The sequence below is a fragment of the Pinus tabuliformis genome, chromosome Q, assembly GCF_031772625.1.
Source record: "Pinus tabuliformis cultivar Carrire ecotype Pingquan chromosome Q, CPIR1, whole genome shotgun sequence".
Classification (NCBI taxonomy): domain Eukaryota; kingdom Viridiplantae; phylum Streptophyta; class Pinopsida; order Pinales; family Pinaceae; genus Pinus; species Pinus tabuliformis.
The window spans coordinates 378,555,951-378,567,898 of NC_142296.1; the positions used below are offsets into that span (position 1 = coordinate 378,555,951).

Consider the following 11,948-nt stretch of genomic DNA (forward strand, 5'->3'; position numbering starts at 1 on the left):
TTGCATTAGTCTAGGTTTTGAGGATCTTTTAGCTCCATGCTCTTTTCCATAAAAGTAAGTTTCCTCCCTCTTGCAATGATTCAGATCACATGAAAAAACCATATAAATGAACTTATTAAACCAAAGAGAAAATGGATAATAGCAGACAAAATGTTTTTGATCTACTACAACTATGAACCATCTTGCACACTTATAGAAAACTAATTTATTATTTATCCCCTTAACCAGAGATTGACCTTCATTCCTTTCTATTAGCAGCAAGAAGAGAACCAAGTTGAACAGGGGCTTGAGTGCCAACCACCTTAGAAGACCCATAGATGGAAAGATCAATTCCCTGAGCCTTTTCCTTCTCAATTTGTTCCTTGATCTAGAAATAAGTAATTCTCAAGCCATCCCACCAAAACCAGAAGTAAACAAATGTGACTCTGTTATCCATCGATGCATAAGGGCCATTGAATTGCATGTAGTTTAACAATATGAAAATATAATACCTATAACCTTACCTTCAACTTCATGGTTGGCACCCAACCTAGCTTTTCCTTAATTAATGTATATTCAGAATTCCGAACACGTACACCCTTTGGACCAGGAATGTGATGTATCAAAAACTTTATATTCTCAAAGCTTGACACCATTTCAACCATCTCATTCATGCTGACCATTACATCACTGCCAATATTCACTGGGTCTCTAAAGTCTGATTTAGTCAACTTGGAATATCGACATAAAGATTTGTAAGAAGCAACAACATGAATATGAATAAACAGGTTGAAATAATTAGGTCCAAAACTGAATTTGAAAAGCCATTCCAAGCTTGGGTACCTTAGTACACCCTCCACACATGCATCAATGAATGTAAAGGATCATGTTTTCTTGTCATCCCCCCACATTTCAAACCTATTAGTAGATGTGATTGTCTTCCTACAAAAGGCAGCAGGAGCCTTAGTTAGTAAATAGTTCAAGTGAGAATGAGCTATAACAACTTAATCCTGCATAAGGCAACTCTTCTAGCTGGGGAACCAATATGGATCTAACAATTGTAGGACAATAATAAAAGGTTAATAACTAACAAATTAGTTACTATGATAAACCAGGTCCTATGGAATTACATCACTTCTCCAACCTACAGAGGCCACCAATATATCTAGAGTGTACCACTGACAAATTAGAGTGTCCTACTTCAAAGGTGTGCTCTTACAGTAACTTTATGAATATTCAGTTAATTCTAATAGTTGAAAGTAACCTTGAAATCAATTTGGACTACCATATAGCGTCACAGATAAATGCTTCTCATCAAACATCCAACCTCTTCCTAAACAAATTTCAGTACTCAGATCTTGCATTGCCTTATGACCAAAATGTTATGTGAGAATCTGAGATAGCACCAAATAGCATTACCAGAGTTTTAAAGCAACATATGGCTACATACCTTAGCTGGCCAAGGATCAAACTCCTTCAAGCTCACATTGGTCTCCAATTATTTGAATTTGGGATAAATGCATGCACTAGAAGCATAGAAAAACCTGTAGAGCAACAAATAGCTTATGAAGAGATATGCTATGTCGAGCAATCAAATAGGATGTGATCATGAGAGTAAAATGGTTATGTTTTTTTGCAAATAATTTTATGTTTTGTGGGACTCACACTGTGATCATGAGAGTAAAATGGTTTTTTTTGTAAATAATTTTATGTTCTATGGGACTCAAATATTATTTTCACAATTTATAACAAGGGAGTTTCAATTTTCAATAATAAAAAGTTACAGATAGTACTTGTATAAACTAGCATAAATCCATTTTAATTTCAAAACTATCAAGCATTAAGAGGGATAAATCCCTTGAAGTGCAAACCTTTTCCCAAAGTTTTGTACTCTAGAATAGATTTGCACCTCTAAAAAGTTATCCCTCTTGATACTTGGTTGGGCACTCGATAGAACAGGGTCAAAATGGATCTAGTTTGGTAAAGCAAAATGGAAAACAATGCAATCCAAAGTGCAGAAACAAAACAAGGTATCACCTTTTAACACCATTGATTCACGCAGCTTCAAGCATGTTGAAGATGATCATGGTGTTTTTGTACATAATAACAGAGTGATTAGACTAAATGAATCCCATACCACCCATGTTTGTAGCCAAGTTGAAAACATGGCCAACTCCTTTGGTAACAGCCAAGAAATTGTCCATAACTCTTAGATCCACAAGATGGAATTCATTGTAGAACATATCCTCAGTCATGTGCTCATTCTTCTTCCAATCAGAGGCAATAATGTAGTGCCCTTCAGATTTCAATCTTGGGGCAATACGGAAGGAAATGAACCCACCAACTCTAGTGATCGAAATTCTCAATTTTTTGCCTGGCCCATATATGCCTCTGTCCAGATTCTCATACTTGTATTCCCCATAGGTCACTCCACCAGCCCCAATGATTCCCATGGTACTAAGTGAAAGGAGGATATATAACAAGTCTACAATAACACAACTAGAGTAAGATATCGTTCCATGTTTAAAATCCTCAAAAATAAATGGTAGCCAAGAAAAAAAAACCATATTAGCAATGACCATGAAAGCACTTAGATTCATAACCCACAATGCAAAAGTAGATGAGAAATACTAAAATTCAATGGAATTCTTAGCCTAAAATGGAGAAAAAGAACTCTAGACCATGACCCAAGAAGCAACTATGGTTCAAACCCTAATAAATTTTGGAGAAATCCATATCTGGTAAAAAATAAATTGTAAATACTCAAACCCATCATCCAATGGGCATAATTTGGAAACATGTTCCAAAAATGAAGAAAAAAATGATCAAATCCTGGTAGAATTCATAAAATCTAGAGAAAAAAAACACAAGTTCATGGTTCCATGGAGAGAAACAGCCTAAACCTTGTAGGCATAACAACTCTTATTGCCTAACATATTCATGACTTTGGGGGACTGAGAAGCTTTCCCCTTGGACTCCATTTGTACATCATATGATTGAAACCTTAGGGAAGATTGGAGGTATAAAATCTTCTATTGTGAGGCTGATAGTAATGTTTTCTGTTGATTTCTATTGTAGGAAACCCTTGTATTCTTGATGTGAAGGCCTTGTTTCATTTGGATAATGTAATGTGAGGATTTAGCGCCTCAATTTCCCAGTTTGAGTTTTGTGGGCAGATTTGGAAGTTGAACATGGGGTAGTCAGTGCCTCTTAGATACATGGATTAGATTTTTGAACTGTTTCTATAATTGCATATAATTCACATAACATTATTGGAGGGTTTACACGATAGACTAGATTTAGCCAAAAGTCACCACTTTCTAGTAAGTGTTTTTACAGCTACAACTTGTAATTAAAGAAGATGTCTCTAAAGATGGTTGTGTTTTTATAAACCATCAATGGTAGCTTCAAACTCTAGTTCCTCAAGTTTTCCATTTCATCTTCCAAAACTTGAAAGGATTGGGAGAATAATTTCAATGTAAATCATTTAAAACAACAAAGAAATAAACCACCACATTATGATCAATATAAAGAAAACTAGAGGACCAGAAAACTCCAAGGACTAACAATTTCCAAGAAATATGTGAAATCATGAAAGTAATTTTTTTGTGAGTTCAATAGTGCATATTCAAAGAATATGCCCTGTTTGCAAGGGTGCAAAACTAGATTAACTATATGTGCTTGACAATAGCATGCACACTCTAATGTAAAGAGGTTTCAAAATTAAATACATTTTTATATATACAATCGTTTTATAGCAGTATGTCAGCATCCATAAACTCTAAACTTTGTTATGTTTTGAAACTTTCCATTTAATACTACATCAATCTCACCTTTGCTTTGATTTCCTTACTTCCTTTAAGGGGAGAATGATTAAAAATCCACATCATTATATTAAGTTGTTGGCTCTACATCCATTGAGACCAACTTTGGTCTATCAACCTTTAAGGAAAAAGATGAAAAAAAGGTAAGGAATTACTTGGTTTGTTTTAGAACCATATTTCTATGCTCGAAAATATTAAAGAGAAGATTTCCTAGATATCTATAGTTTTGATGGGCTAAAAGGTTAGGAAGGTCAATATTGTAGGGCATATTTTGAAATTGACATCTAATGTGGGTATATACTATACACAAGAAATTCTAAAAGAAAGTGTTTTTCATTCTCCACCTTCTTACTACCACCTCCTTCATATAAATTCCAACCAAAGAATTTGTACCAACCTTGGGCATCCCATTATTTCCACTTGTATACATAATAACTATAATGTCCGTAGCTACCAACAAATCTACATCAACGGGTTAGTATACACAAGAAATTCTAAAAGAAATTGTTTTTCATTCTCCACCTTCTTACTACCACCTCCTTCATATAAATTCCAACCAAATAATCTGTACCAACCTTGGGCATCCCATTATTGCCACTTGTATACATAATAACTGTAATGTCAGTAGCTACCAACAAATCTACATCAACAGGTTTCTCCCAACCCAAATGCTCAACCCTGGACATAGATAACACTGTCCAGCTACTGCTCCCTCCAGACAGAGATGGCTCAGATGTAATGCCCTCATCTTCCATGTAAATAACACACTTTACAGTATCCAATTGTGTGCTTATATAAATTAACTTTTTTAACTGCTTGTGATCACAAATCATTGTTTTCACTTCTGTCTATCATGATGGAGGACAATCCTAGATTAGAAAACAGAATTGTGGATAAAAAATTGAAAGAGAACTTATAAAAAAAATTCATTATTTTGCAACATACATTTAACAAAGAAACAACACTTGTTGGAATTACTATCATTCATTCCATCATGCACCAATTCTGACTTAGAAATAACTAGTAAATACCAAACATGAACTATTAGAAGAAAAATAATTACTTGGAGGAAAAGGAAGATAAAATATTAATTCAGGTCTAGAAAATGCAAAGATTCTAAAGCATATAGTAGCCACAACATACCTTATAATTATTGTCAAATTGAGTAAAAATAGATGACACTAAATGAACTTATTTCTAACAGTGAGGCCATGAAAGAATCCTAGGTTCCAACCTAGGAGGAGCTTCCATTTTGTCATTGTGTTATTATCATGGTGGTCTTTGCCAGGAGATACATCATTTTTCCATGGCACAATATTTGTTGAAACACACACCCGCCCATTGGCACACATGTTCATCTTGATTTAATCAGTTGATGATTATTTGGAGGTTGATCTATGGTTTTATTAGAACATTAACCTTTGTGCACACATGCTAAAGTTGATTTAACTATTTAGTTGTTAAATTAATTCATTGGATTACCTTTGATGTTATTGGCTTCAACACCCTACTTGCTCAGTAGTTGTTCACAGTTGGAGGGGTTATTTGGCAGTTATTTGAATTTTTATTATTGAGCACTCTCAATTGGGCAAAAATTTCCAAGGATTACATGATCATTCTATTGTTGGGGCAGTTCACACATCCTCTTAGGGTGCACTCTCTCTTGTGCACATGGTTTGGGGAAATCAATTGATGGTATTGGAAACAACACAGTTTTGACGTGGAAAATAATGAGTTTTAACCACCTTGACACTTCTACCTAGGGCACACTTCACGGGAAGATATTTTATTACTTGTTGGGAGGTTGAGGTAGTTACATGGCATAGCTCTCTAGGGTGCACCTCACCTAGGTGCTCTCTCATCTTATTGCATGGATATTTCAACTACACTTGTAATATTTTGACCTTCACTGGAGAGCTCCCTCACCTCTTTGACCTGGCACATATATTATTTTATTCAAGGTGGTTATGGAGGACATTATTGAGAGGCATGTGGCACCTTGGAGAGATACATGTGGAACATTGCATGCATTTACTTCATCTTACTATATTTGAGCATATTCTTCTAGGATACAATTGTGGAAATGTTGGAGATATATATTTTATTATTTCATTGGAGTTTTAGCATGGTCAAGACTCAAAACCCTAACTTGCCCTTATCACCTTGGATTTGTCTTGTTGGAGATATTCCACTTTCTATTTTGGGGTTTGACTACTACATCTCTTGTGGAGCACTCCATCTACTTGGCACCTTGCACATTCATACATGGAGTTGGTTGACTTGGAATTCACACATGTGGATTGGTTACATGCATTTCCTAGACCACTTGCTTTTTGGAGGTTGAAACTCTCCTAGGAGAAATATTTTATTGTTTTATCTCTCATGCACCTTGGAGGGTGCACTTTGTAAGCTTTCCTAGATGTACCCTTGTACACATCCTCCTAGGTTGAACATTATTTTAATATATTTTTCATGCATCCATTTTTGAGTGGTGAATTCTATGTGGACATTTTGCATGTTGACTTGATCATCATGCCTAATTTTAGTTGCATGCCCTCTCTTGGAGAGCTCCATTGTATTATTCTTCCTATTTTTGGAAGAGAGTGAGTTCTCTTCAAGAGGCTTGTGTCCACATATTGTGATATGGTTAACCATGGACTGAGGAAAGATATCACTACTACATTTTTATGATATTTGTTTGATTTGTGCATCATGTGCTTGAAGCCTTAGGGAAGATTGGAGGTATAAAATATTATATTATGAGGTTGATAGTAATGTTTGTTTATTTTTGTGTAGCTTGGGAGGTACTCCAAGCCCTAGGGTTCACAGTTTGGAGGGAAAAGCGCCACAAGAGTCACTTGTGGGCTTGGAACCCAAGCTTGGGGTTTTGCACCAATCATGTTTGGGGCATTTCCATGGAGAAATTTGGACATGTGATGGCATGATATGATAGAGAGAGGAAAGGAGAATCCAACACTTCGAGAATTGTCGAATTCCGAGTTGTCCTTAGTGAGATATGAATTTTTGAAGTTAATTGTTGGGTTGACACCATAAGAGTCAAGGTCGGCTTAAGCTTAGTAAGCCTTCTTGACAGTTGGACAACCCTTAGATGACATTTTGGAGGAGCCCTCTTATGTGTATAAATAAGAGGTGAGGAGGAGGCATTTGAGCATCCATTTGTGCAACACACACAAGAAGAAAAGAGCTCGATGGAGGAGAGGATTTTCTATTCTAGGGCCATAGCAAGGAGAGGTAGACCAACGAAGGAGGAGAGGGCTATTTCAGGCCTAGTTCAAGGATCCATATGTTGGAGAGAAGGCCAAGTACCTTGCTGGAAGGTCGAGGTAAGGAGGAGTTGTTTCAAGGGCTCGTTGAGGCAGAAAAGAGGCAAGGTATGGTTGTTTTGAGTGGGTTGTAGGTGGCAGCATAGGTCTGTGGTATGTCATAGGCCTAGCCACTCCAAAATAGGCTAGCATGGAGGTATTAGGGGCTACAAAGTGCCCAGAACAATAGCACACGAAAGGAGGAACCTTCCTTGCCTAGGCTGCAGCAAAAGGGAGGTTGTTTGAGTGGGTATTTGAGGATTGTTGCAGCATGCACATGCCCTAACTAGGGACAACAGTACAACAGACTTGGAGCAGCAGTTGTGTCGTGTGTTATGTCAAATATTTGACCGATTTTGGATCAATTTGTTGAACATCCTATGGGAGCCAAGTGTTGGAGTTGTCTTTGGCGAGAAGAAACTCCAACTAGGTGCAGATCTTGCAGTGATTGTATTGGGTGCCATTGGTCTAGTGGAGGGTAGTGTGTTGGCTACCCAAAGTAGCCCTAGACAAGATATCTTGAAGTGATGAAGAAGAGTTGAAGGTTGGGTGAAGATTGGTGCCGAAATTTCAGCACTTTGATGGAAAAAAGCGATTACTAGCCTGGAAAATTGCAGCTCGAGAATTGGCTAGCCTAGAGATCAAATTGGATCAGCCCGTGTACATGTAGCATAAGTAAATTGCAGCAGTGTTAGGTTGCAGCCCTCCTGGAGTCTCGATGTGTTTTCCTTTGAAGGACTAAGGGGCAGCTGGTGAGTAGTACGGGTGCGAAGGACCAACAAGAAAAGATACAAAATAGAAAAGAAAAGGTATTTCTATTGCCAAGAAAACCAGATGTAGCATTGGAAGGTTCTACAAAAATTACCCTTCTTTTTAAAATACCAAAATATGGTTTTTTTTCATATGGGCATAATATTTGAAGCCAAAAAACTACACTTATATGAAGTAATTGGATTCAAACTTAACTTCCAATACATGAAATTTGATCAAACAAATAAGCTCAAGGCATTGAAGAAAATGCAATAAACATACATGCAACATATTTTCCATCATAAACTCCTATGTAAACAGTCACAAATGTGCCCTGCATGATAATACTCATGATATCCAATTTTTTTGGTCAATGTCCAACGCCTGCTTTGGCTTATGGGCTTCTGATTTCATCCATACATTGCTCAGATGTATAAATATGTCAGATCAATCTGATTTGTTCTGAAAAAATCTCTTCTTTAGACTCCCCTCCTTCCCTTTTATTTAAAATTCATAGGACTTCCCATTGCTATTAGCACGATCCTTCTGGGCTTCCTTTTCCTCCTCATGTTTCGAACCCATGTCCATCATGAAAAATGGATCCTACAATGCAATCTGAACCCAACTCAAGGATTTGCACCTTCCTCCTGAATTCTGCTGCTGAATGTAAGAGATTCCACCTTCCTCCTATCACTTGCCTCCAAAATTCTATAGCGGAATGTAAAAGATTATGAGTAGAAAAATAACGTCGAACTCTCTCCAAACCCAGGAAGATTATGAGCAGAACAATAGCCTCGAACTCTCTCAACCCGGGAATATTGTGAGCATCGAACTCTCTCTAAACCATGAACTGGGAAAATTGTGAACATCGAACTCTCTCTAAACCTAGGAAGGAAGAAGAGTAGTCCGTAAATTAACCTTGAACTGGGAAAATTGTGAGCATCGAACTCTCTCTAAACCCAGGAATGAAGAAGAGTAGCCCATAAATTAACCCTGAACCAAGAAAATTGTGAACATCAAACTCTCTCTAAACCCTGGAAGGAAGAAGAGTAGCCCGTAAATTAACCCTGAACCAAGAAAATTGTGAGCATCGAACTCTCTCTAAACCCGAGAAGGAAGAAGAGTAGCCCATAAATTAAATTTTAAGAGGCCAAATTTAGATTTTGGAGTAGTAGAACATTAAATTTTAATAGTTTTGAATAATTAAAATTAAAGAGGCCAAATTTAGATTTTAGAATTAAATTTTAACAGGATACATTTAGATTTTAGAGTAGTAGAACATTAAATTTTAATAGCTTGCGAATAATTAAGTTTTAAGAGGCCAAATTTAGATTTTAGAGTAGTAGAACATTAGATTTTAATAGTTTGTGAATTGTTATGGTTAGGTTTTTTTTTTATTTGAGTAAAAGGAAATTACTTGACATGAAGTTTATATTTGATGATGTTGAAGGCTTATGAAAGTGATAATTTTGGTCGGATGGTATTAAAAAAAAAATTATAGAATATTTTTCTGGTACAAGTATGTTTATTTTTAATGATGTTGAAGGCCTATGAAGTGATAATTTTGGTTAGATGGCATTAAAAAAAAATATAGAATATTTTCCTTGTATAACTATGTTCATATAAAGAGAAAGGCAACATGAGGTTTACAAATAAAGAGAATATCTAATAATTTTTAAGGAGGTGAAAAATATCTTCAAATCTATGAATAATATTATCAATAAATTCAAGTAATTGTAGGTAGTCCATTATTTTTTGGGAACTTCACTTAGAGCTCAAAAATACACTATTAGAAGTTAGACATAGTTTACTTTAAATTAGTCATTTGTGTTTGTCACTTTTAGTTGTATTACTTATTAGCTAGTCATATATTTTAACCCAAGACTAAATTAGTCATTTATGTTAGTCATTTTTACTTCAGTCACTTAATATTGCTCAGTTTTTGTAGTATTTCACTTGAAAAAGTTGCGTTACTAACAGTTTTAGTCACCTAGTCACTAATTTCTCATTTTCTACTAGTGATACTATACTTCTCCACTCAATTGGAACCTCAGAGCTTTTAAATATCATAACTTTTTAAAAAACAAAACCTTTGATGCTCCAATGTCATGTGACCCCTCCTCATCCATCACACCTTGGAACATCAGGGTCATCAAAACTCTTCTACATCGTAATTAATTTTCTAAAACTCTCCGATAAACCTCCTCCAAAGTTCATCTTCCAAAGCACCTTATGCTTCCCATTCTCCACCTTGTACCTCCACTTCGTTTATCTGAAATACCTCTTTATCTCTCCTCATGTTACATTTCGAAACTCCCAAGGAGCTCCGAGAAGCCACTTTAACATAATTTTTATATTATATTTTAAAAATATTTTTTAACAATATTTAATTTTATTTATTTATTTAATATTGATTTAATTTTAAAATTAATTGTTTCATTATTAAAATTTAATCGATTTGTATATAATTAATTCAATAATTGTAATTAATTTGTATTAATATAATCACTCTAATTAAAGTAATTATTTAGTTAACTGAAAAATTATTAATTTAATTAGGATTAGATTTTTAATTAATTTTTCTGAATTTTATCCTAAGCAGACATTTTTCCAGAATTCTGATATTTTTGACACTTCATATTTGGAGAGACATATCTAGAGATTTACTTAACCAAACGAGGCTTGAAATAGCTCGTTGGAAAGCTAAGACGGATGAAAATAATATGGAAAAAATATTTTTAGTAGATTTAATCATGAAATTATCCCGAAATCCAGAATAATACAAAGTAACAAATTTGTAACCAAAAATTAGTTTTTCTATTTTGATTTGGGAAAATTTTATTGGATTTGGAAAACAACTGTCACAAATTCATTCCCAGAAAAACTAAAGGGCTAATTTGATATATTTGAAGCAATCTTAAAATGAGAATTACTTTGGATTTTAATTTATCAATTTGTTGAAGAGTAGTTTGATTTCTATTTTGTGCATCCAACTTGTTTTAATTTCTGAATATTGATTGGTTTTTGCAGGAGGGAAATTGGGGGAGATGAGGAAGAGAAGACTTGGAAGAATAGAATTTCACCAGAAAGAGAGAAAGAATTTTTTTGCTCAATTAAATTTTGCTAGAGAAAATTTATTCTCCAACATCTCTCTCATTCTGATTTTATTTTGTAATTATAAATATGGCTTTTGTAGAATTAAGAAGGGGGGTTCAAGATCTGAAACTTGGGGAGGAAATTCTCTGCAAAGAGAGGGTTTTTTGCACTATTGTAGGGAACAAGATTTTTGTAGAGAATTATATAGTTTGGACCAGACTTGTGGAGATTAAAAGAGATGTATTTCAACTTTGAAAATTTCATTCTATCAAGAAATTTTCTAAGAATTTCATGCACTCAAAGGCTGTAATCAAACCTTTATTTTTTGAAAACTATTGTCAGAGATAAAGGCTGAATGGTGTCCTACAATTAAGAAAATTTGAGGCAATTCTTGATCCAGATAAGTATGTGTTTTGAACTTTTGCGCTATTGTGAATTCATTTAATACATGCTTATTTTAATCATTTGAAATCTATATTTTAATGATGGATCTAATTGTTATCAAGTTAAATTATGAATTTGAATAAATAAATAGAACATACTTGTTAACTATTTAGAAAATTCATATTAATTTTATCTTTATTTTAATACTAATTGTTTTATGAGAACTATTTCCTTAATGCAATCATATATTTTTTGTTTGAATTAATTTTATTTGAATTTGGATGTATGTGTACCAGAGATCTAATGACTATTCATCAAATAGCTTAATACATATACCTTCTTAAACTAGTAATAAGCCTTGGAACTATTTCCTTAGCTCATTGACGTCATTTTTATTCCAAATTTAACGCTGGTCCAAATTCCCTTTTACCTTGCTCTTGGTTGAGAGGGGGACTAATCCTTCTTTCAATTGAGATAGATTTGGGATTTAGTTTCTATTACTTAGAGTAGATTTGCATTTAGTTTTAATTATTGCATTCAAGAACTCCTCTTAAATAGAGTAAAAGTTTAGAGTGGCCTGGTTGAGCCATTA

At 34.6% G+C, this 11,948-nt stretch overlaps 1 pseudogene; it reads right to left on the reverse strand.

The window, feature by feature from the left end:
- Window positions 1-238: 238 nt before the first annotated feature.
- On the reverse strand, window positions 239-2,432 carry LOC149219754 (GDP-mannose 3,5-epimerase 1-like; annotated as a pseudogene).
- Window positions 2,433-11,948: the final 9,516 nt, after the last annotated feature.